Source organism: Phyllobates terribilis, unplaced genomic scaffold (genome assembly GCF_046119375.1).
Source record: "Phyllobates terribilis strain yellow unplaced genomic scaffold, ASM4611937v1 Scaffold_25__1_contigs__length_18738178, whole genome shotgun sequence".
In the NCBI taxonomy this organism is placed as follows: Eukaryota; Metazoa; Chordata; class Amphibia; order Anura; family Dendrobatidae; genus Phyllobates; species Phyllobates terribilis.
Genome location: NW_027362785.1, coordinates 16,024,313 through 16,049,170, shown reverse-complemented (window position 1 = coordinate 16,049,170; position 24,858 = coordinate 16,024,313). Strand labels below are relative to the sequence as shown.

Below are 24,858 nucleotides of genomic sequence, written 5' to 3'. Positions count from 1 at the left end.
ACTCCTCCTGTGCTGCACACTTTCTCTGTAGCTCTCTCCTCTCTCTCCAATTTCCAGGACTCCTCCTGTGCTGCACCCTTTCTCTGTAACTCTCTCCTCTCTCCAGTTTCCAGGACTCCTCCTGTGCTGCTCCCTTTCTCTGTAGCTCTCTCCTCTCTCCAGTTTCCAGGACTCCTCCTGTGCTGCACCCTTTCTCTGTAGATCTCTCCTCTCTCCCGTTTCCAGGACTCCTCCTGTGCTGCACCCTTTCTCTGTAGCTCTCTCCTCTCTTTCCAGTTTCCAGGACTCCTCCTGTGCTGCACCCTTTCTCTGTAGCTCTCTCTCCCCTCTCTCCCGTTTCCAGGACTCCTCCTGTGCTGCACCCTTTCTCTGTAGCTCTCTCCTCTCTCCTGTTTCCAGGACTCCTCCTGTGCTGCACACTTTCTCTGTAGCTCTCTCCTCTCTCCCGTTTCCAGGACTCCTCCTGTGCTGCACCCTTTCTCTGTAGCTCTCTCCTCTCTCCTGTTTCCAGGACTCCTCCTGTGCTGCACCCTTTCTCTGTAGCTCTCTCCTCTCTCTGTCGTTTCCAGGACTCCTCCTGTGCTGCACCCTTTCTATGTAGCTCTCTCCTCTCTCCTGTTTCCAGGACTCCTCCTGTGCTGCACCCTTTCTCTGTAGCTCTCTCCTCTCTCTCCCATTTCCAGGACTCCTCCTGTGCTGCACCCTTTCTCTGTAGCTCTCTCCTCTCTCCCATTTCCAGGGCTCCTCCTGTGCTGCACCCTTTCTCTGTAGCTCTCTCTCCCCTCTCTCCCGTTTCCAGGACTCCTCCTGTGCTGCACCCTTTCTCTGTAGCTCTCTCTCCTCTCTCTCTCGTTTCCAGGACTCCTCCTGTGCTGCACCCTTTCTCTGTAGCTCTCTCCTCTCTCCCGTTTCCAGGACTCCTCCTGTGCTGCACCCTTTCTCTGTAGCTCTCTCCTCTCTCCTGTTTCCAGGACTCCTCCTGTGCTGCACCCTTTCTCTGTAGCTCTCTCCCCTCTCTCTTTTCCAGGACTCCTCCTGTGCTGCACCCTTTCTCTGTAGCTCTCTCCTCTCTCCTGTTTCCAGGACTCCTCCTGTGCTGCACCCTTTCTCTGTAGCTCTCTCCCCTCTCTCTTTTCCAGGACTCCTCCTGTGCTGCACCCTTTCTATGTAGCTCTCTCCTCTCTCCTGTTTCCAGGACTCCTCCTGTGCTGCACCCTTTCGCTGTAGCTCTCTCCTCTCTCTCCCGTTTCCAAGACTCCTCCTGTGCTGCACCCTTTCTCTGTAGCTCTCTCTCCCCTCTCTCCCGTTTCCAGGACTCCTCCTGTGCTGCACCCTTTCTCTGTAGCTCTCTCCCCTCTCTCTCGTTTCCAGGACTCCTCCTGTGCTGCACCCTTTCTCTGTAGTTCTCTCCTCTCTCCCGTTTCCAGGACTCCTCCTGTGCTGCACACTTTCTCTGTAGCTCTCTCCTCTCTCTCCAATTTCCAGGACTCCTCCTGTGCTGCACCCTTTCTCTTTAGTTCTCTCCTCTCTCCCGTTTCCAGGACTCCTCCTGTGCTGCACCCTTTCTCTTTAGTTCTCTCCTCTCTCCCGTTTCCAGGACTCCTCCTGTGCTGCACACTTTCTCTGTAGCTCTCTCCTCTCTCTCCAATTTCCAGGACTCCTCCTGTGCTGCACCCTTTCTCTGTAACTCTCTCCTCTCTCCAGTTTCCAGGACTCCTCCTGTGCTGCTCCCTTTCTCTGTAGCTCTCTCCTCTCTCCAGTTTCCAGGACTCCTCCTGTGCTGCACCCTTTCTCTGTAGATCTCTCCTCTCTCCCGATTCCAGGACTCCTCCTGTGCTGCACCCTTTCTCTGTAGCTCTCTCCTCTCTTTCCAGTTTCCAGGACTCCTCCTGTGCTGCACCCTTTCTCTGTAGCTCTCTCTCCCCTCTCTCCCGTTTCCAGGACTCCTCCTGTGCTGCACCCTTTCTCTGTAGCTCTCTCCTCTCTCCTGTTTCCAGGACTCCTCCTGTGCTGCACACTTTCTCTGTAGCTCTCTCCTCTCTCCCGTTTCCAGGACTCCTCCTGTGCTGCACCCTTTCTCTGTAGCTCTCTCCTCTCTCCTGTTTCCAGGACTCCTCCTGTGCTGCACCCTTTCTCTGTAGCTCTCTCCTCTCTCTGTCGTTTCCAGGACTCCTCCTGTGCTGCACCCTTTCTATGTAGCTCTCTCCTCTCTCCTGTTTCCAGGACTCCTCCTGTGCTGCACCCTTTCTCTGTAGCTCTCTCCTCTCTCTCCCATTTCCAGGACTCCTCCTGTGCTGCACCCTTTCTCTGTAGCTCTCTCCTCTCTCCCATTTCCAGGGCTCCTCCTGTGCTGCACCCTTTCTCTGTAGCTCTCTCTCCCCTCTCTCCCGTTTCCAGGACTCCTCCTGTGCTGCACCCTTTCTCTGTAGCTCTCTCTCCTCTCTCTCTCGTTTCCAGGACTCCTCCTGTGCTGCACCCTTTCTCTGTAGCTCTCTCCTCTCTCCCGTTTCCAGGACTCCTCCTGTGCTGCACCCTTTCTCTGTAGCTCTCTCCTCTCTCCTGTTTCCAGGACTCCTCCTGTGCTGCACCCTTTCTCTGTAGCTCTCTCCCCTCTCTCTTTTCCAGGACTCCTCCTGTGCTGCACCCTTTCTCTGTAGCTCTCTCCTCTCTCCTGTTTCCAGGACTCCTCCTGTGCTGCACCCTTTCTCTGTAGCTCTCTCCCCTCTCTCTTTTCCAGGACTCCTCCTGTGCTGCACCCTTTCTATGTAGCTCTCTCCTCTCTCCTGTTTCCAGGACTCCTCCTGTGCTGCACCCTTTCGCTGTAGCTCTCTCCTCTCTCTCCCGTTTCCAAGACTCCTCCTGTGCTGCACCCTTTCTCTGTAGCTCTCTCTCCCCTCTCTCCCGTTTCCAGGACTCCTCCTGTGCTGCACCCTTTCTCTGTAGCTCTCTCCCCTCTCTCTCGTTTCCAGGACTCCTCCTGTGCTGCACCCTTTCTCTGTAGTTCTCTCCTCTCTCCCGTTTCCAGGACTCCTCCTGTGCTGCACACTTTCTCTGTAGCTCTCTCCTCTCTCTCCAATTTCCAGGACTCCTCCTGTGCTGCACCCTTTCTCTTTAGTTCTCTCCTCTCTCCCGTTTCCAGGACTCCTCCTGTGCTGCACCCTTTCTCTTTAGTTCTCTCCTCTCTCCCGTTTCCAGGACTCCTCCTGTGCTGCACACTTTCTCTGTAGCTCTCTCCTCTCTCTCCAATTTCCAGGACTCCTCCTGTGCTGCACCCTTTCTCTGTAACTCTCTCCTCTCTCCAGTTTCCAGGACTCCTCCTGTGCTGCTCCCTTTCTCTGTAGCTCTCTCCTCTCTCCAGTTTCCAGGACTCCTCCTGTGCTGCACCCTTTCTCTGTAGATCTCTCCTCTCTCCCGTTTCCAGGACTCCTCCTGTGCTGCACCCTTTCTCTGTAGCTCTCTCCTCTCTTTCCAGTTTCCAGGACTCCTCCTGTGCTGCACCCTTTCTCTGTAGCTCTCTCTCCCCTCTCTCCCGTTTCCAGGACTCCTCCTGTGCTGCACCCTTTCTCTGTAGCTCTCTCCTCTCTCCTGTTTCCAGGACTCCTCCTGTGCTGCACACTTTCTCTGTAGCTCTCTCCTCTCTCCCGTTTCCAGGACTCCTCCTGTGCTGCACCCTTTCTCTGTAGCTCTCTCCTCTCTCCTGTTTCCAGGACTCCTCCTGTGCTGCACCCTTTCTCTGTAGCTCTCTCCTCTCTCTGTCGTTTCCAGGACTCCTCCTGTGCTGCACCCTTTCTATGTAGCTCTCTCCTCTCTCCTGTTTCCAGGACTCCTCCTGTGCTGCACCCTTTCTCTGTAGCTCTCTCCTCTCTCTCCCATTTCCAGGACTCCTCCTGTGCTGCACCCTTTCTCTGTAGCTCTCTCCTCTCTCCCATTTCCAGGGCTCCTCCTGTGCTGCACCCTTTCTCTGTAGCTCTCTCTCCCCTCTCTCCCGTTTCCAGGACTCCTCCTGTGCTGCACCCTTTCTCTGTAGCTCTCTCTCCTCTCTCTCTCGTTTCCAGGACTCCTCCTGTGCTGCACCCTTTCTCTGTAGCTCTCTCCTCTCTCCCGTTTCCAGGACTCCTCCTGTGCTGCACCCTTTCTTTGTAGCTCTCTCCTCTCTCCTGTTTCCAGGACTCCTCCTGTGCTGCACCCTTTCTCTGTAGCTCTCTCCCCTCTCTCTTTTCCAGGACTCCTCCTGTGCTGCACCCTTTCTCTGTAGCTCTCTCCTCTCTCCTGTTTCCAGGACTCCTCCTGTGCTGCACCCTTTCTCTGTAGCTCTCTCCCCTCTCTCTTTTCCAGGACTCCTCCTGTGCTGCACCCTTTCTATGTAGCTCTCTCCTCTCTCCTGTTTCCAGGACTCCTCCTGTGCTGCACCCTTTCGCTGTAGCTCTCTCCTCTCTCTCCCGTTTCCAGGACTCCTCCTGTGCTGCACCCTTTCTCTGTAGCTCTCTCTCCCCTCTCTCCCGTTTCCAGGACTCCTCCTGTGCTGCACCCTTTCTCTGTAGCTCTCTCTCCTCTCTCTCTCGTTTCCAGGACTCCTCCTGTGCTGCACCCTTTCTCTGTAGCTCTCTCCTCTCTCCCGTTTCCAGGACTCCTCCTGTGCTGCACCCTTTCTCTGTAGCTCTCTCCCCTCTCTCTTTTCCAGGACTCCTCCTGTGCTACACCCTTTCTCTGTAGCTCTCTCCCCTCTCTCTTTTCCAGGACTCCTCCTGTGCTGCATCCTTTCTCTGTAGCTCTCTCCCCTCTCCCGTTTCCAGGACTCCTCCAGTGCTGCACCCTTTCTCTGTAGCTCTCTCCTCTCTCCCGTTTCCAGGACTCCTCCTGTGCTGCACTCTTTCTCTGTAGCTCTCTCCTCTCTCTCCTGTTTCCAGGACTCCTCCTGTGCTGCACCCTTTCTCTGTAGCTCTCTCCTCTCTCCTGTTTCCAGGACTCCTCCTGTGCTGCACCCTTTCTCTGTAGCTATCTCCTCTCTCCTGTTTCCAGGACTCCTCCTGTGCTGCACCCTTTCTCTTTAGTTCTCTCCTCTCTCCTGTTTCCAAGACTCCTCCAGTGCTGCACCCTTTCTCTGCAGCTCTCTCCCCTCTCTCTTTTCCAGGACTCCTCCAGTGCTGCACCCTTTCTCTGTAGTTCTCTCCTCTCTCTCCCGTTTCCAGGACTCCTCCTGTGCTGCACCCTTTCTCTGTAGCTCTCTCCTCTCTCTCCCGTTTCCAGGACTCCTCCTGTGCTGCACCCTTTCTCTGTAGCTCTCTCCCCTCTCTCTCGTTTCCAGGACTCCTCCTGTGCTGCACCCTTTCTCTGTAGTTCTCTCCTCTCTCCAGTTTCCAGGACTCCTCCTGTGCTGCACCCTTTCTCTTTAGTTCTCTCCTCTCTCCCGTTTCCAGGACTCCTCCTGTGCTGCACACTTTCTCTGTAGCTCTCTCCTCTCTCTCCAATTTCCAGGACTCCTCCTGTGCTGCACCCTTTCTCTGTAACTCTCTCCTCACTCCAGTTTCCAGGACTCCTCCTGTGCTGCTCCCTTTCTCTGTAGCTCTCTCCTCTCTCCAGTTTCCAGGACTCCTCCTGTGCTGCACCCTTTCTCTGTAGATCTCTCCTCTCTCCCGTTTCCAGGACTCCTCCTGTGCTGCACCCTTTCTCTGTAGCTCTCTCCTCTCTTTCCAGTTTCCAGGACTCCTCCTGTGCTGCACCCTTTCTCTGTAGCTCTCTCCTCTCTCCTGTTTCCAGGACTCCTCCTGTGCTGCACCCTTTCTCTGTAGCTCTCTCCCCTCTCTATTTTCCAGGACTCCTCCTGTGCTGCACCCTTTCTCTGTAGCTCTCTCCTCTCTCCTGTTTCCAGGACTCCTCCTGTGCTGCACCCTTTCTCTGTAGCTCTCTCCCCTCTCTCTTTTCCAGGACTCCTCCTGTGCTGCACCCTTTCTATGTAGCTCTCTCCTCTCTCCTGTTTCCAGGACTCCTCCTGTGCTGCACCCTTTCGCTGTAGCTCTCTCCTCTCTCTCCCGTTTCCAAGACTCCTCCTGTGCTGCACCCTTTCTCTGTAGCTCTCTCTCCCCTCTCTCCCGTTTCCAGGACTCCTCCTGTGCTGCACCCTTTCTCTGTAGCTCTCTCCTCTCTCCCGTTTCCAGGACTCCTCCTGTGCTGCACCCTTTCTCTGTAGCTCTCTCTCCCCTCTCTCCCGTTTCCAGGACTCCTCCTGTGCTGCACCCTTTCTCTGTAGCTCTCCCTCCTCTCTCTCCCGTTTCCAGGACTCCTCCTGTGCTGCACCCTTTCTCTGTAGCTCTCTCCTCTCTCCCGTTTCCAGGACTCCTCCTGTGCTGCACCCTTTCTCTGTAGCTCTCTCTCCCCTCTCTCCCGTTTCCAGGACTCCTACTGTGCTGCACCCTTTCTCTGTAGCTCTCTCTCCTCTCTCTCTCGTTTCCAGGACTCCTCCTGTGCTGCACCCTTTCTCTGTAGCTCTCTCCTCTCTCCCGTTTCCAGGACTCCTCCTGTGCTGCACCCTTTCTCTGTAGCTCTCTCCTCTCTCCTGTTTCCAGGACTCCTCCTGTGCTGCACCCTTTCTCTGTAGCTCTCTCCCCTCTCTCTTTTCCAGGACTCCTCCTGTGCTGCACCCTTTCTCTGTAGCTCTCTCCTCTCTTTCCAGTTTCCAGGACTCCTCCTGTGCTGCACCCTTTCTCTGTAGCTCTCTCTCCCCTCTCTCCCGTTTCCAGGACTCCTCCTGTGCTGCACCCTTTCTCTGTAGCTCTCTCCTCTCTCCTGTTTCCAGGACTCCTCCTGTGCTGCACACTTTCTCTGTAGCTCTCTCCTCTCTCCCGTTTCCAGGACTCCTCCTGTGCTGCACCCTTTCTCTGTAGCTCTCTCCTCACTCCTGTTTCCAGGACTCCTCCTGTGCTGCACCCTTTCTCTGTAGCTCTCTCCTCTCTCTCTCGTTTCCAGGACTCCTCCTGTGCTGCACCCTTTCTATGTAGCTCTCTCCTCTCTCCTGTTTCCAGGACTCCTCCTGTGCTGCACCCTTTCTCTGTAGCTCTCTCCTCTCTCTCCCATTTCCAGGACTCCTCCTGTGCTGCACCCTTTCTCTGTAGCTCTCTCCTCTCTCCCATTTCCAGGGCTCCTCCTGTGCTGCACCCTTTCTCTGTAGCTCTCTCTCCCCTCTCTCCCGTTTCCAGGACTCCTCCTGTGCTGCACCCTTTCTCTGTAGCTCTCTCTCCTCTCTCTCTCGTTTCCAGGACTCCTCCTGTGCTGCACCCTTTCTCTGTAGCTCTCTCCTCTCTCCCGTTTCCAGGACTCCTCCTGTTCTGCACCCTTTCTCTGTAGCTCTCTCCTCTCTCCTGTTTCCAGGACTCCTCCTGTGCTGCACCCTTTCTCTGTAGCTCTCTCCCCTCTCTCTTTTCCAGGACTCCTCCTGTGCTGCACCCTTTCTCTGTAGCTCTCTCCTCTCTCCTGTTTCCAGGACTCCCCCTGTGCTGCACCCTTTCTCTGTAGCTCTCTCCCCTCTCTCTTTTCCAGGACTCCTCCTGTGCTGCACCCTTTCTATGTAGCTCTCTCCTCTCTCCTGTTTCCAGGACTCCTCCTGTGCTGCACCCTTTCGCTGTAGCTCTCTCCTCTCTCTCCCGTTTCCAGGACTCCTCCTGTGCTGCACCCTTTCTCTGTAGCTCTCTCTCCCCTCTCTCCCGTTTCCAGGACTCCTCCTGTGCTGCACCCTTTCTCTGTAGCTCTCTCTCCTCTCTCTCTCGTTTCCAGGACTCCTCCTGTGCTGCACCCTTTCTCTATAGCTCTCTCCTCTCTCCCGTTTCCAGGACTCCTCCTGTGCTGCACCCTTTCTCTGTAGCTCTCTCCCCTCTCTCTTTTCCAGGACTCCTCCTGTGCTACACCCTTTCTCTGTAGCTCTCTCCCCTCTCTCTTTTCCAGGACTCCTCCTGTGCTGCATCCTTTCTCTGTAGCTCTCTCCCCTCTCCCGTTTCCAGGACTCCTCCAGTGCTGCACCCTTTCTCTGTAGCTCTCTCCTCTCTCCCGTTTCCAGGACTCCTCCTGTGCTGCACCCTTTCTCTGTAGCTCTCTCCTCTCTCTCCTGTTTCCAGGACTCCTCCTGTGCTGCACCCTTTCTCTGTAGCTCTCTCCTCTCTCCTGTTTCCAGGACTCCTCCTGTGCTGCACCCTTTCTGTGTAGCTATCTCCTCTCTCCTGTTTCCAGGACTCCTCCTGTGCTGCACCCTTTCTCTTTAGTTCTCTCCTCTCTCCTGTTTCCAAGACTCCTCCAGTGCTGCACCCTTTCTCTGCAGCTCTCTCCCCTCTCTCTTTTCCAGGACTCCTCCAGTGCTGCACCCTTTCTCTGTAGTTCTCTCCTCTCTCTCCCGTTTCCAGGACTCCTCCTGTGCTGCACCCTTTCTCTGTAGCTCTCTCCTCTCTCTCCCGTTTCCAGGACTCCTCCTGTGCTGCACCCTTTCTGTGTAGCTCACTCTCCCCTCTCTCCCGTTTCCAGGACTCCTCCTGTGCTGCACCCTTTCTCTGTAGCTCTCTCCCCTCTCTCTCGTTTCCAGGACTCCTCCTGTGCTGCACCCTTTCTCTGTAGTTCTCTCCTCTCTCCAGTTTCCAGGACTCCTCCTGTGCTGCACCCTTTCTCTGTAGCTCTCTCCTCTCTCTCCCGTTTCCAGGACTCCTCCTGTGCTGCACCCTTTCTCTGTAGCTCTCTCTCCCCTCTCTCCCGTTTCCAGGACTCCTCCTGTGCTGCACCCTTTCTCTGTAGCTCTCTCCCCTCTCTCTCGTTTCCAGGACTCCTCCTGTGCTGCACCCTTTCTCTGTAGTTCTCTCCTCTCTCCAGTTTCCAGGACTCCTCCTGTGCTGCACCCTTTCTCTTTAGTTCTCTCCTCTCTCCCGTTTCCAGGACTCCTCCTGTGCTGCACCCTTTCTCTGTAGCTCTCTCCTCTCTCCAGTTTCCAGGACTCCTCCTGTGCTGCTCCCTTTCTCTGTAGCTCTCTCCTCTCTCCAGTTTCCAGGACTCCTCCTGTGCTGCACCCTTTCTCTGTAGCTCTCTCCTCTCTCCCGTTTCCAGGACTCCTCCTGTGCTGCACCCTTTCTCTGTAGCTCTCTCCTCTCTCTCCAGTTTCCAGGACTCCTCCTGTGCTGCACCCTTTCTCTGTAGCTCTCTCTCCCCTCTCTCCCGTTTCCAGGACTCCTCCTGTGCTGCACCTTTTCTCTGTAGCTCTCTCCTCTCTCCTGTTTCCAGGACTCCTCCTGTGCTGCACACTTTCTCTGTAGCTCTCTCCTCTCTCCTGTTTCCAGGACTCCTCCTGTGCTGCACCCTTTCTATGTAGCTCTCTCCTCTCTCCTGTTTCCAGGACTCCTCCTGTGCTGCACCCTTTCTCTGTAGCTCTCTCCTCTCTCTCCCGTTTCCAGGACTCCTCCTGTGCTGCACCCTTTCTCTGTAGCTCTCTCCTCTCTCTCCTGTTTCCAGGACTCCTCCTGTGCTGCACCCTTTCTCTGTAGCTCTCTCCTCTCTCCCGTTTCCAGGACTCCTCCTGTGCTGCACCCTTTCTCTGTAGCTCTCTCCCCTCTCTCTTTTCCAGGACTCCTCCTGTGCTACACCCTTTCTCTGTAGCTCTCTCCCCTCTCTCTTTTCCAGGACTCCTCCTGTGCTGCATCCTTTCTCTGTAGCTCTCTCCCCTCTCCCGTTTCCAGGACTCCTCCAGTGCTGCACCCTTTCTCTGTAGCTCTCTCCTCTCTCCCGTTTCCAGGACTCCTCCTGTGCTGCACCCTTTCTCTGTAGCTCTCTCCTCTCTCTCCTGTTTCCAGGACTCCTCCTGTGCTGCACCCTTTCTCTGTAGCTCTCTCCTCTCTCCTGTTTCCAGGACTCCTCCTGTGCTGCACCCTTTCTGTGTAGCTATCTCCTCTCTCCTGTTTCCAGGACTCCTCCTGTGCTGCACCCTTTCTCTTTAGTTCTCTCCTCTCTCCTGTTTCCAAGACTCCTCCAGTGCTGCACCCTTTCTCTGCAGCTCTCTCCCCTCTCTCTTTTCCAGGACTCCTCCAGTGCTGCACCCTTTCTCTGTAGTTCTCTCCTCTCTCTCCCGTTTCCAGGACTCCTCCTGTGCTGCACCCTTTCTCTGTAGCTCTCTCCTCTCTCTCCCGTTTCCAGGACTCCTCCTGTGCTGCACCCTTTCTCTGTAGCTCACTCTCCCCTCTCTCCCGTTTCCAGGACTCCTCCTGTGCTGCACCCTTTCTCTGTAGCTCTCTCCCCTCTCTCTCGTTTCCAGGACTCCTCCTGTGCTGCACCCTTTCTCTGTAGTTCTCTCCTCTCTCCAGTTTCCAGGACTCCTCCTGTGCTGCACCCTTTCTCTGTAGCTCTCTCCTCTCTCTCCCGTTTCCAGGACTCCTCCTGTGCTGCACCCTTTCTCTGTAGCTCTCTCTCCCCTCTCTCCCGTTTCCAGGACTCCTCCTGTGCTGCACCCTTTCTCTGTAGCTCTCTCCCCTCTCTCTCGTTTCCAGGACTCCTCCTGTGCTGCACCCTTTCTCTGTAGTTCTCTCCTCTCTCCAGTTTCCAGGACTCCTCCTGTGCTGCACCCTTTCTCTTTAGTTCTCTCCTCTCTCCCGTTTCCAGGACTCCTCCTGTGCTGCACCCTTTCTCTGTAGCTCTCTCCTCTCTCCAGTTTCCAGGACTCCTCCTGTGCTGCTCCCTTTCTCTGTAGCTCTCTCCTCTCTCCAGTTTCCAGGACTCCTCCTGTGCTGCACCCTTTCTCTGTAGCTCTCTCCTCTCTCCCGTTTCCAGGACTCCTCCTGTGCTGCACCCTTTCTCTGTAGCTCTCTCCTCTCTCTCCAGTTTCCAGGACTCCTCCTGTGCTGCACCCTTTCTCTGTAGCTCTCTCTCCCCTCTCTCCCGTTTCCAGGACTCCTCCTGTGCTGCACCTTTTCTCTGTAGCTCTCTCCTCTCTCCTGTTTCCAGGACTCCTCCTGTGCTGCACACTTTCTCTGTAGCTCTCTCCTCTCTCCTGTTTCCAGGACTCCTCCTGTGCTGCACCCTTTCTATGTAGCTCTCTCCTCTCTCCTGTTTCCAGGACTCCTCCTGTGCTGCACCCTTTCTCTGTAGCTCTCTCCTCTCTCTCCCGTTTCCAGGACTCCTCCTGTGCTGCACCCTTTCTCTGTAGCTCTCTCCTCACTCCTGTTTCCAGGACTCCTCCTGTGCTGCACACTTTCTCTGTAGCTCTCTCCTCTCTCCATGACTCCTCCTGTGCTGCACCCTTTCTATGTAGCTCTCTCCTCTCTCCTGTTTCCAGGACTCCTCCTGTGCTGCACCCTTTCTCTGTAGCTCTCTCCTCTCTCTCCCGTTTCCAGGACTCCTCCTGTGCTGCACCCTTTCTCTGTAGCTCTCTCCTCTCTCCCGTTTCCAGGACTCCTCCTGTGCTGCACCCTTTCTCTGTAGCTCTCTCTCCCCTCTCTCCCGTTTCCAGGACTCCTCCTGTGCTGCACCCTTTCTCTGTAGCTCTCTCTCCTCTCTCTCTCGTTTCCAGGACTCCTCCTGTGCTGCACCCTTTCTCTGTAGCTCTCTCCTCTCTCCCGTTTCCAGGACTCCTCCTGTGCTGCACCCTTTCTCTGTAGCTCTCTCCTCTCTCCTGTTTCCAGGACTCCTCCTGTGCTGCACCCTTTCTCTGTAGCTCTCTCCCCTCTCTCTTTTCCAGGACTCCTCCTGTGCTGCACCCTTTCTATGTAGCTCTCTCCTCTCTCCTGTTTCCAGGACTCCTCCTGTGCTGCACCCTTTCGCTGTAGCTCTCTCCTCTCTCTCCCGTTTCCAGGACTCCTCCTGTGCTGCACCCTTTCTCTGTAGCTCTCTCCTCACTCCTGTTTCCAGGACTCCTCCTGTGCTGCACACTTTCTCTGTAGCTCTCTCCTCTCTCCATGACTCCTCCTGTGCTGCACCCTTTCTATGTAGCTCTCTCCTCTCTCCTGTTTCCAGGACTCCTCCTGTGCTGCACCCTTTCTCTGTAGCTCTCTCCTCTCTCTCCCATTTCCAGGACTCCTCCTGTGCTGCACCCTTTCTCTGTAGCTCTCTCCTCTCTCCCGTTTCCAGGACTCCTCCTGTGCTGCACCCTTTCTCTGTAGCTCTCTCTCCCCTCTCTCCCGTTTCCAGGACTCCTCCTGTGCTGCACCCTTTCTCTGTAGCTCTCTACTTTCTCTCCCGTTTCCAGGACTCCTCCTGTGCTGCACCCTTTCTCTGTAGCTCTCTCCTCTCTCTCCCATTTCCAGGACTCCTCCTGTGCTGCACCCTTTCTCTGTAGCTCTCTCTCCTCTCTCTCTCGTTTCCAGGACTCCTCCTGTGCTGCACCCTTTCTCTGTAGCTCTCTCCTCTCTCCCGTTTCCAGGACTCCTCCTGTGCTGCACCCTTTCTCTGTAGCTCTCTCCTCTCTCCTGTTTCCAGGACTCCTCCTGTGCTGCACCCTTTCTCTGTAGCTCTCTCCCCTCTCTCTTTTCCAGGACTCCTCCTGTGCTGCACCCTTTCTATGTAGCTCTCTCCTCTCTCCTGTTTCCAGGACTCCTCCTGTGCTGCACCCTTTCGCTGTAGCTCTCTCCTCTCTCTCCCGTTTCCAGGACTCCTCCTGTGCTGCACCCTTTCTCTGTAGTTTTCTCTCCCCTCTCTCCCGTTTCCAGGACTCCTCCTGTGCTGCACCCTTTCTCTGTAGCTCTCTCTCCTCTCTCTCTCGTTTCCAGGACTCCTCCTGTGCTGCACCCTTTCTCTGTAGCTCTCTCCTCTCTCCCGTTTCCAGGACTCCTCCTGTGCTGCACCCTTTCTCTGTAGCTCTCTCCCCTCTCTCTTTTCCAGGACTCCTCCTGTGCTACACCCCTTCTCTGTAGCTCTCTCCCCTCTCTCTTTTCCAGGACTCCTCCTGTGCTGCATCCTTTCTCTGTAGCTCTCTCCCCTCTCCCGTTTCCAGGACTCCTCCAGTGCTGCACCCTTTCTCTGTAGCTCTCTCCTCTCTCCCGTTTCCAGGACTCCTCCTGTGCTGCACTCTTTCTCTGTAGCTCTCTCCTCTCTCTCCTGTTTCCAGGACTCCTCCTGTGCTGCACCCTTTCTCTGTAGCTCTCTCCTCTCTCCTGTTTCCAGGACTCCTCCTGTGCTGCACCCTTTCTCTGTAGCTATCTCCTCTCTCCTGTTTCCAGGACTCCTCCTGTGCTGCACCCTTTCTCTTTAGTTCTCTCCTCTCTCCTGTTTCCAAGACTCCTCCAGTGCTGCACCCTTTCTCTGCAGCTCTCTCCCCTCTCTCTTTTCCAGGACTCCTCCAGTGCTGCACCCTTTCTCTGTAGCTCTCTCCTCTCTCTCCCGTTTCCAGGACTCCTCCTGTGCTGCACCCTTTCTCTGTAGCTCTCTCTCCCCTCTCTCCCGTTTCCAGGACTCCTCCTGTGCTGCACCCTTTCTCTGTAGCTCTCTCCCCTCTCTCTCATTTCCAGGACTCCTCCTGTGCTGCACCCTTTCTCTGTAGTTCTCTCCTCTCTCCAGTTTCCAGGACTCCTCCTGTGCTGCACCCTTTCTCTTTAGTTCTCTCCTCTCTCCCGTTTCCAGGACTCCTCCTGTGCTGCACCCTTTCTCTGTAGCTCTCTCTCCTCTCTCCCGTTTCCAGGACTCCTCCTGTGCTGCACCCTTTCTCTGTAACTCTCTCCTCTCTCTCCAGTTTCCAGGACTCCTCCTGTGCTGCACCCTTTCTCTGTAGCTCTCTCCTCTCTCCAGTTTCCAGGACTCCTCCTGTGCTGCTCCCTTTCTCTGTAGCTCTCTCCTCTCTCCAGTTTCCCGGACTCCTCCTGTGCTGCACCCTTTCTCTGTAGCTCTCTCCTCTCTCCCGTTTCCAGGACTCCTCCTGTGCTGCACCCGTTCTCTGTAGCTCTCTCCTCTCTCTCCAGTTTCCAGGACTCCTCCTGTGCTGCACCCTTTCTCTGTAGCTCTCTCTCCCCTCTCTCCCGTTTCCAGGACTCCTCCTGTGCTGCACCCTTTCTCTGTAGCTCTCTCCTCTCTCCTGTTTCCAGGACTCCTCCTGTGCTGCACACTTTCTCTGTAGCTCTCTCCTCTCTCCTGTTTCCAGGACTCCTCCTGTGCTGCACCCTTTCTATGTAGCTCTCTCCTCTCTCCTGTTTCCAGGACTCCTCCTGTGCTGCACCCTTTCTCTGTAGCTCTCTCCTCTCTCCCGTTTCCAGGACTCCTCCTGTGCTGCACTCTTTCTCTGTAGCTCTCTCCTCTCTCTCCTGTTTCCAGGACTCCTCCTGTGCTGCACCCTTTCTCTGTAGCTCTCTCCTCTCTCCCGTTTCCAGGACTCCTCCTGTGCTGCACCCGTTCTCTGTAGCTCTCTCCTCTCTCTCCAGTTTCCAGGACTCCTCCTGTGCTGCACCCTTTCTCTGTAGCTCTCTCTCCCCTCTCTCCCGTTTCCAGGACTCCTCCTGTGCTGCACCCTTTCTCTGTAGCTCTCTCCTCTCTCCTGTTTCCAGGACTCCTCCTGTGCTGCACACTTTCTCTGTAGCTCTCTCCTCTCTCCTGTTTCCAGGACTCCTCCTGTGCTGCACCCTTTCTATGTAGCTCTCTCCTCTCTCCTGTTTCCAGGACTCCTCCTGTGCTGCACCCTTTCTCTGTAGCTCTCTCCTCTCTCCCGTTTCCAGGACTCCTCCTGTGCTGCACCCGTTCTCTGTAGCTCTCTCCTCTCTCTCCAGTTTCCAGGACTCCTCCTGTGCTGCACCCTTTCTCTGTAGCTCTCTCTCCCCTCTCTCCCGTTTCCAGGACTCCTCCTGTGCTGCACCCTTTCTCTGTAGCTCTCTCCTCTCTCCTGTTTCCAGGACTCCTCCTGTGCTGCACACTTTATCTGTAGCTCTCTCCTCTCTCCTGTTTCCAGGACTCCTCCTGTGCTGCACCCTTTCTATGTAGCTCTCTCCTCTCTCCTGTTTCCAGGACTCCTCCTGTGCTGCACCCTTTCTCTGTAGCTCTCTCCTCTCTCCCGTTTCCAGGACTCCTCCTGTGCTGCACCCTTTCTCTGTAGCTCTCTCCTCTCTCTCCAGTTTCCAGGACTCCTCCTGTGCTGCACCCTTTCTCTTTAGTTCTCTCCTCTCTCCTGTTTCCAAGACTCCTCCAGTGCTGCACCCTTTCTCTGCAGCTCTCTCCCCTCTCTCTTTTCCAGGACTCCTCCAGTGCTGCACCCTTTCTCTGTAGTTCTCTCCTCTCTCTCCCGTTTCCAGGACTCCTCCTGTGCTGCACCCTTTCTCTGTAGCTCTCTCCTCTCTCTCCCGTTTCCAGGACTCCTCCTGTGCTGCACCCTTTCTCTGTAGCTCTCTCTCCCCTCTCTCCCGTTTCCAGGACTCCTCCTGTGCTGCACCCTTTCTCTGTAGCTCTCTCCCCTCTCTCTCGTTTCCAGGACTCCTCCTGTGCTGCACCCTTTCTCTGTAGTTCTCTCCTCTCTCCAGTTTCCAGGACTCCTCCTGTGCTGCACCCTTTCTCTTTAGTTCTCTCCTCTCTCCCGTTTCCAGGACTCCTCCTGTGCTGCACCCTTTCTCTGTAGCTCTCTCTCCTCTCTCCCGTTTCCAGTACTCCTCCTGTGCTGCACCCTTTCTCTGTAACTCTCTCCTCTCTCTCCAGTTTCCAGGACTCCTCCTGTGCTGCACCCTTTCTCTGTAGCTCTCTCCTCTCTCCAGTTTCCAGGACTCCTCCTGTGCTGCTCCCTTTCTCTGTAGCTCTCTCCTCTCTCCAGTTTCCCGGACTCCTCCTGTGCTGCACCCTTTCTCTGTAGCTCTCTCCTCTCTCCCGTTTCCAGGACTCCTCCTGTGCTGCACCCGTTCTCTGTAGCTCTCTCCTCTCTCTCCAGTTTCCAGGACTCCTCCTGTGCTGCACCCTTTCTCTGTAGCTCTCTCTCCCCTCTCTCCCGTTTCCAGGACTCCTCCTGTGCTGCACCCTTTCTCTGTAGCTCTCTCCTCTCTCCTGTTTCCAGGACTCCTCCTGTGCTGCACACTTTCTCTGTAGCTCTCTCCTCTCTCCTGTTTCCAGGACTCCTCCTGTGCTGCACCCTTTCTATGTAGCTCTCTCCTCTCTCCTGTTTCCAGGACTCCTCCTGTGCTGCACCCTTTCTCTGTAGCTCTCTCCTCTCTCTCCCGTTTCCAGGACTCCTCCTGTGCTGCACCCTTTCTCTGTAGCTCTCTCCTCACTCCTGTTTCCAGGACTCCTCCTGTGCTGCACCCTTTCTATGTAGCTCTCTCCTCTCTCCTGTTTCCAGGACTCCTCCTGTGCTGCACCCTTTCTCTGTAGCTCTCTCCTCTCTCTCCCGTTTCCAGGACTCCTCCTGTGCTGCACCCTTTCTCTGTAGCTCTCTCCTGTCTCCCGTTTCCAGGACTCCTCCTGTGCTGCACCCTTTCTCTGTAGCTCTCTCTCCCCTCTCTCCCGTTTCCAGGACTCCTCCTGTGCTGCACCCTTTCTCTGTAGCTCTCTCTCCTCTCTCTCTCGTTTCCAGGACTCCTCCTGTGCTGCACCCTTTCTCTGTAGCTCTCTCCTCTCTCCCGTTTCCAGGACTCCTCCTGTGCTGCACCCTTTCTCTGTAGCTCTCTCCTCTCTCCTGTTTCCAGGACTCCTCCTGTGCTGCACCCTTTCTCTGTAGCTCTCTCCTCTCTCTCTTTTCCAGGACTCCTCCTGTGCTGCATCCTTTCTCTGTAGCTCTCTCCTCTCTCCCGTTTCCAGGACTCCTCCTGTGCTGCACCATTTCTCTGTAGCTTTCTCCTCTCTCTCGTTTCCAGGACTCCTCCTGTGCTGCACCCTTTCTCTGTAGCTCTCTCCCCTCTCTCTTTTCCAGGACTCCTCCTGTGCTGCATCCTTTCTCTGTAGCTCTCTCCTCTCTCCCGTTTCCAGGACTCCTCCAGAGCTGCACCCTTTCTCTGTAGCTCTCTCCTCTCTCCTGTTTCCAGGACTCCTCCTGTGCTGCACCCTTTCTCTGTAGCTCTCTCTCCCCTCTCTCCCGTTTCCAGGACTCCTCCTGTGCTGCACCCTTTCTCTGTAGCTCTCTCTCCTCTCTCTCTCTTTTCCAGGACTCCTCCTGTGCTGCACCCTTTCTCTGTAGCTCTCTCCTCTCTCCCGTTTCCAGGACTCCTCCTGTGCTGCACCCTTTCTCTGTAGTTCTCTCCTCTCTCTCCAGTTTCCAGGACTCCTCCTGTGCTGCACCCTTTCTCTGTAGCTCTCTCCTCTCTCTCTCGTTTCCAGGACTCCTCCAGTGTTGCACCCTTTCTCTGTAGCTCTCTCCTCTCTCTCCTGTTTCCAGGACTCCTCCTGTGCTGCACCCTTTCTCTGTAGCTCTCTCCTCTCTCCTGTTTGCAGGACTCCTCCAGTGCTGCACCCTTTCTCTGTAGCTCTCTCCTCTCTCCCGTTTCCAGGACTCCTCCAGTGCTGCACCCTTTCTCTGTAGCTCTCTCTCCTCTCTCTCTCTTTTCCAGGACTCCTCCTGTGCTGCACCCTTTCTCTGTAGCTCTCTCCTCTCTCCCGTTTCCAGGACTCCTCCTGTGCTGCACCCTTTCTCTGTAGTTCTCTCCTCTCTCTCCAGTTTCCAGGACTCCTCCTGTGCTGCACCCTTTCTCTGTAGCTCTCTCCTCTCTCTCTCGTTTCCAGGACTCCTCCAGTGCTGCACCCTTTCTCTGTAGCTCTCTCCTCTCTCTCCTGTTTCCAGGACTCCTCCTGTGCTGCACCCTTTCTCTGTAGCTCTCTCCTCTCTCTCGTTTCCAGGACTCCTCCTGTGCTGCACCCTTTCTCTGTAGCTCTCTCCCCTCTGTCTCTCGTTTCCAGGACTCCTCCTGTGCTGCACCCTTTCTCTGTAGCTCTCTCCTCTCTCCTGTTTCCAGGACTCCTCCTGTGCTGCACCCTTTCTCTGTAGCTCTCTCCTCTCTCTCCTGTTTCCAGGACTCCTCCTGTGCTGCACCCTTTCTCTGTAGCTGTCTCCTCTCTCCTGTTTCCAGGACTCCTCCTGTGCTGCACCCTTTCTCTGTAGCTCTCTCCTCTCTCCCGTTTCCAGGACTCCTCCTGTGCTGCAACATTTCTCTGTAGCTCTCTCCTCTCTCCTGTTTCCAGGACTCCTCCTGTGCTGCACCATTTCTCTGTAGCTCTCTCCTCTCTCCCGTTTCCAGGACTCCTCCTGTGCTGCACCCTTTCTCTGTTCCTCTCTCCTCTCTCTCCCGTTTCCAGGACTCCTCCTGTGCTGCACCCTTTCTCTGTAGCTCTCTCCTCTCTCCTGTTTCCAGGACTCCTCCTGTGCTGCACCCTTTCTCTGTAGCTCTCTCCCCTCTCTCTCTCTCGTTTCCAGGACTCCTCCTGTGCTGCACCCTTTCTCTGTAGCTCTCTCCCCTCTCTCTCTCGTTTCCAGGACTCCTCCTGTGCTGCACCCTTTCTCTGTAGCTCTCTCCTCTCTCCTGTTTCCAGGACTCCTCCTGTGCTGCACCCTTTCTCTGTAGCTCTCTCCCCTCTCTCTCTCTCGTTTCCAGGACTCCTCCTGTGCTGCACCCTTTCTCTGTAGCTCTCTCCCCTCTCTCTCTCGTTTCCAGGACTCCTCCTGTGCTGCACCCTTTCTCTGTAGCTCTCTCCTCTCTCCTGTTTCCAGGACTCCTCCTGTGCTGCACCCTTTCTCTGTAGCTCTCTCCCCTCTCTCTCTCTCGTTTCCAGGACTCCTCCTGTGCTGCACCCTTTCTCTGTAGCTCTCTCCTCTCTCCCGTTTCCAGGACTCCTCCTGTGCTGCAACATTTCTCTGTAGGTCTCTCCTCTCTCCTGTTTCCAGGACTCCTCCTGTGCTGCACCCTTTCTCTGTAGCTCTCTCCTCTCTCCCGTTTCCAGGACTCCTCCTGTGCTGCACCCTTTCTCTGTTCCTCTCTCCTCTCTCCTGTTTCCAGGACTCCTCCTGTGCTGCACCCTTTCTCTGTAGTTCTCTCCTCTCTCCTGTTTCCAGGACTCCTCCTGTGCTGCACCCTTTCTCTGTAGCTCTCTCCCCTCTCTCTCTCTCGTTTCCAGGACTCCTCCTGTGCTGCACCCTTTCTCTGTAGCTCTCTCCCCTCTCTCTCTCGTTTCCAGGACTCCTCCTGTGCTGCACCCTTTCTCTGTAGCTCTCTCCTCTCTCCTGTTTCCAGGACTCCTCCTGTGCTGCACCCTTTCTCTGTAGCTCTCTCCCCTCTCTCCAGTTTCCAGGACTCCTCCAGTGCTGCGGCATCTCCCCGATGCTGCCCCTTCTCTACATCCCTAGGACTCTCTTCATGTATTTGGAGCTCTTGTTTTTGCAGACTGCCAGTCCTCAGGGCTGTATTTAATCTGTATAATTAGTATTTATCCCCATATATTGCGCTCAGTGAAAACATCCGGCTCAGACGTAATTTGTGTCTCCTCTCACAGACTCTGCGGCTCGAAGATTTTTTTTGCCTTTAATTAAATATCTAAAAGGCAGAAACAATAAAGCGATAATTAAGAGCAGACGAGAATAGAACATCTGCCGGCAGCAAAACCAACTGTCATAGCTGCGCTCAGCCGGCGTCCAAGAACCTGTGTGCACAGTGTAGTGTGTGTGGGTGGAGCAGGCAGTCATGAGAAACTAAGTACACCCCACAGAACACAAAAGCACCAGATCTTTAAAGTTAGGCAACTACAACACATGACAAACACGTCATTATATAGTTGCTAAAAACTATGCAAAATGCAGAATTAGTGTGTGAGAAATTAAGTACACCCCATGAATCAATATCTTGTAGAAGCAGCAGTGCCGTGAAGTAATGTACCATGCATCTCCTCATTCTGGAGGATTTGGCCGCCTCTTCACAGCGCTGCTTTCTTGCAGTTAGTGGATCTGGTTCGTGCAGGACTCTCGGAAGCTCCGGCCGTAGCGTCTCCATTGGGCCGAGGTCTTGACTTTGGAGCCCCACGGTTCCTCTCTCGCTCAGTCGTTCTCCTGTGCTTGGGATCATGTCCGGCTATCACCGTCTTCGGCTTTTCGATAGACACATGTGACTCTAGAATATCTCGTCATACAAAGGCGTTCATGGTCGCTCAGTGACCATGAGGTGCTGGGTCCTGTGGTCGCCGCTGCGGTGCAGGACATTGTGGCCAAACAAATCCATCGTGGACTCGTCTGTGCAGAAGACATTGCTCCAGAAGTCTTGGCGTTTGTTCAGATGCTCAGATAAGACGTGATCCTTAGAGACAATGATGGTGCAGCTATTATTCAACCTATTTATTAATGAAATAGAAGACTAGGTTAGTAGAGCTTTTCCAGCTTTACAGACGACATTGTGCTATTTGGTGTAGACTTGGAAAAATCAAGTGTTTGGGCCTCCACGTGGCAGACGGGGTTCAATGTGGAGAAATGTTATGCTCATAGGTGTTGCACAGCTTCTGGATGCCCACAGTTGCGGTAGAAACTTCACAGAGCAGATTACATGGGATAACAAGCTTTTACTTCTCAGAACATGAGGTAAAGGAAAAAAACACACAGTCACACAGTACAGCACCAGGAAGTAAGAACAAAACAGAAAATACAAGAGAGACTTTTGTTCTTTTTACAATACAGTAAACAAGGAAACTTTACACAACATCGCCATATACTGTCAGATCAGCATAAAGTCCTCCTTCACACAAACAAAGAAGTCCACAACTGTTCATATACCAACAATAGGCACTAATAATGTGCGGCACCATATGTTCTAGGGGGAATTAAACTAGGAGAGTCACTTGTAGAGAAGGATCATGGTGGACTTGTACTAAATAACGGCACAATGTCAATCAGCAGCTGCTAAAGCCAGCAGTGTTGTAAGAGTGTGTAAAAGAGAAGAACCCCCTCCTTATAGTGCTGATACAGGGGATATTGCTGCATAAACTGATGTTTGGTGCCGTTGTTTAATGTGTGTGATTAATGCCCCTTTATGCACTTGTCGGGAAAGTGACAGTGTAGACGCCGAGCACAGACGAGTTACAGTCAATAGCCCTGCAGATAGAGGAGGGCCTGAGTGTAAGAGGATAGGAGTCAGCAGGGAAGCCAGTGAGACAGAAGAGGCCGCAGACAGGGTGTGACAGACTAGGAATAGGGTGTGACAGAGAGTGTGACAGACTAGGGATAGGGTGTGACAGAGAGTGTGACAGACTAGGGATAGGGTGTGACAGAGAGTGTGACAGACTAGGGATAGGGTGTGACAGAGAGTGTGACAGACTAGGGATAGGGTGTGACAGAGAGTGTGACAGACTAGGGATAGGGTGTGACAGAGAGAGTGATAGACTAGGGTTAGGGTGTGACAGGGAGTGAGACAGACTAGGGATAGGGTGTGACAAGGAGTGTGACAGACGAGGCCACAGACAGAGTGTGACAGACGATGGATAGGGTATGACAGAGAGGGTGACAGAATAGGGATAGGGTGTGACAGAGAGGGTGACAGACTAGGGACAGGGTGTGGCAGGGAGTGTGACAGACTAGAGATAGGGTGTGACAGACTAGGGATAGGGTGTGACAGGGAGTGTGACAGAGAGGATGACAGATGGTGTGACAGAGAGAGTGGCAGACTAGGGATAGGGTGTGAACGAGAGAGTGGCAGACTAGGCATAGAGTGTGACATGGAGTGTGATAGACTAGGGATAGGGAGTGACAGGGTTTGACAGAGACGGTAACAGACGAGACCACAGATGGTGTGACAGGGAGGGAGACAGACTAGGGAAAGGGTTTGACAGGGAGTGTGATAGACGAGGCCTCATACAGTGTGTGACAGGGAGTGTGATAGACGAGGCCGCATACGGGGTGTAACAGGGAGGGTGACAGACGAGGCCTCATAAGGGTGTGACAGGGAGTGTGATAGACGAGGCCGCATATAGGATGTGACAGGGAGTGTGATAGACGAGGCCGCATATAGGGTGTGACAAGTAGGGTGACAGACGAGGCCTCATATAGGATGTGACAGGGAGGGTGACAGACGAGGCCTCATACAGGGTGTAACAGGGAGTGTGATAGACGAGGCCGCATATAGGGTGTGACAAGGAGGGTGACAGACGAGGCCTCATATAGGATGTGACAGGGAGTGTGATAGACGAGGCCGCATATAGGGTGTGACAAGTAGGGTGACAGACGAGGCCTCATATAGGATGTGACAGGGAGGGTGACAGACGAGGCCGCATACTGGGTGTGACAGGGAGGGTGACAGACGAGGCCTCATAAGGGTGTGACAAGGAGGGTGACAGACGAGGCCTCATACAGGGTGTAACAGAGAGTGTGACAGATGAGGCCTCATAAGGGTGTGACAGGGAGGGTGACAGACAATGCCGCATACAGGGTGTAACAGATGAGGCCTCATAAGGGTGTGACAGGTAGGGTGACAGACGAGGCATCATAAGTGTGTGACAAGGAGTGTGACAGACAAGGCCGCATATAGGATGTGACAATGAGGGTGACAGACGAGGCCTCATAAGAGTGTGACAGGGAGTGTGACAGATGAGGCATCATAAGAGTATGACAGGGAGGGTGATAGACGAGGCCTCATAAGGGTGTGACAGGGAGTGTGACAGATGAGGCCTCATAAGGGTGTGACAGGTAGGGTGACAGATGAGGCCTCATAAGGGTGTGACAGAGAGTGTGACAGATGAGGCCTCTTAAGGGTGTGACAGGGAGTGTGACAGATGAGGCCTCATAAGGGTGTGACAAGGAGGGTGATAGACGAGGCCTCATACGGGTGTGAAAGGGAGGGTGAAAGATGAGGCCGCATACAGGGTGTAACAGGGAGTGTGACAGATGAGGCCTCATAAGGGTGTGACAGGTAGGGTGACAGATGAGGCCTCATAAGGTTGTGACAGAGAGTGTGACAGATGAGGCCTCTTAAGGGTGTGACAGGGAGTGTGACAGATGAGGCCTCATAAGGGTGTGACAGGGAGTGTGACAGACGATGCCTCTTAAGGGTGTGACAAGGAGTGTGACAAATGAGGCCGCATATAGGGTGTGAAAACGAAGGTGACAGGTGAGGCCGCATACTGGGTGTGACAGGGAGGGTGACAGACGAGGCCTCATAAGGGTGTGACAATGAGGGTGACAGATGAGGCCGTATACAGGGTGTAACAGGGAGGGTGACAGATGAGGCCGCATATAGGGTGTGACAAGGAGGGTGACAGACGAGGCCGCATACAGGGTGTGACAAGGAGGGTGACAGACGAGGCCGCATACAGGGTGTGACAAGGAGTGTGACAGATGAGGCCGCATATAGGGTGTGACAAGGAGTGTGACAGATGAGGCCTCATAAGGGTGTGACAAGGAGGGTGACAGACGAGGCCGCATACAGGGTGTGACAGGGAGGGTGACAGATGAGGCCTCATAAGGGTGTGACAAGGAGGGTGACAGATGAGGCCGCATATAGGGTGCAACAGGGAGGGTGACAGACGAGGCTGCATACAGGGTGTGACAGGGAGGGTGACAGATGAGGCCGCATATAGGATGTGACAAGGAGGGTGACAGACGAGGCTGCATACAGGGTGTAACAGGGAGGGTGACAGATGAGGCCGCATATAGGGTGTAACAGGGAGGGTGACAGACGAGGCCGCATACAGGTTGTGACAGGGAGGGTGACAGATGAGGCCGCATATAGGATGTGACAAGGAGGGTGACAGACGAGGCTGCATACAGGGTGTAACAGGGAGGGTGACAGATGAGGCCGCATATAGGGTGTAACAGGGAGGGTGACAGACGAGGCCGCATACAGGTTGTGACAGGGAGGGTGACAGATGAGGCCTCATACGGGTGTGACAGGGAGGGTGACAGATGAGGCCGCATACAGGGTGTGACAGGGAGGGTGACAGATGAGGCCGCATATAGGGTGTAACAGGGAGTGTGACAGACGAGGCCTCATAAGGGTGTAACAGGGAGTGTGACAGATGAGGCCGCATATAGGGTGTGACAAGGAGGGTGACAGACGAGGCCGCATACAGGGTGTGACAAGGAGGGTGACAGACGAGGTCGCATACAGGGTGTGACAAGGAGTGTGACAGATGAGGCCTCATAAGGGTGTGACAAGGAGGGTGACAGACGAGGCCGCATACAGGGTGTGACAGGGAGGGTGACAGATGAGGCCTCATAAGGGTGTGACAAGGAGGGTGACAGATGAGGCCGCATATAGGGTGTAACAGGGAGGGTGACAGACGAGGCTGCATACAGGGTGTGACAGGGAGGGTGACAGATGAGGCCGCATATAGGGTGTGACAAGGAGGGTGACAGATGAGGCCGCATACAGGGTGTGACAGGGAGGGTGACAGAGGAGGCCGCATATAGGATGTGACAAGGAGGGTGACAGACGAGGCTACATACAGGGTGTAACAGGGAGGGTGACAGATGAGGCCGCATATAGGGTGTAGCAGGGAGGGTGACAGACGAGGCCGCATACAGGTTGTGACAGGGAGGGTGACAGATGAGGCCTCATACGGGTGTGACAGGGAGGGTGACAGATGAGGCCGCATATAGGATGTGACAAGGAGGGTGACAGACGAGGCTGCATACAGGGTGTAACAGGGAGGGTGACAGATGAGGCCGCATATAGGGTGTAACAGGGAGGGTGACAGATGAGGCCGCATATAGGATGTGACAAGGAGGGTGACAGATGAGGCCTCATAAGGGTGTGACAAGGAGGGTGACAGACGAGGCCGCATACAGGGTGTAACAGGGAGTGTGACAGATGAGGCCTCATAAGGGTGTGACAAGGAGGGTGACAGATGAGGCCGCATACAGGGTGTAACAGGGAGGGTGACAGATGAGGCCGCATATAGGGTGTAACAGGGAGGGTGACAGACGAGGCCGCATACAGGTTGTGACAGGGAGGGTGACAGATGAGGCCTCATACGGGTGTGACAGGGAGG

The 24,858-nt window shown here is 54.7% G+C and overlaps 1 protein-coding gene across 1 annotated transcript in view; it reads left to right on the top strand.

The window, feature by feature from the left end:
• LOC141176408 (cilia- and flagella-associated protein 337-like) overlaps positions 1 to 24,858 on the top strand; it is a 421,035-nt gene that overhangs the window by 303,862 nt on the left and 92,315 nt on the right. The gene's annotated exons all lie outside the window — the stretch shown is intronic.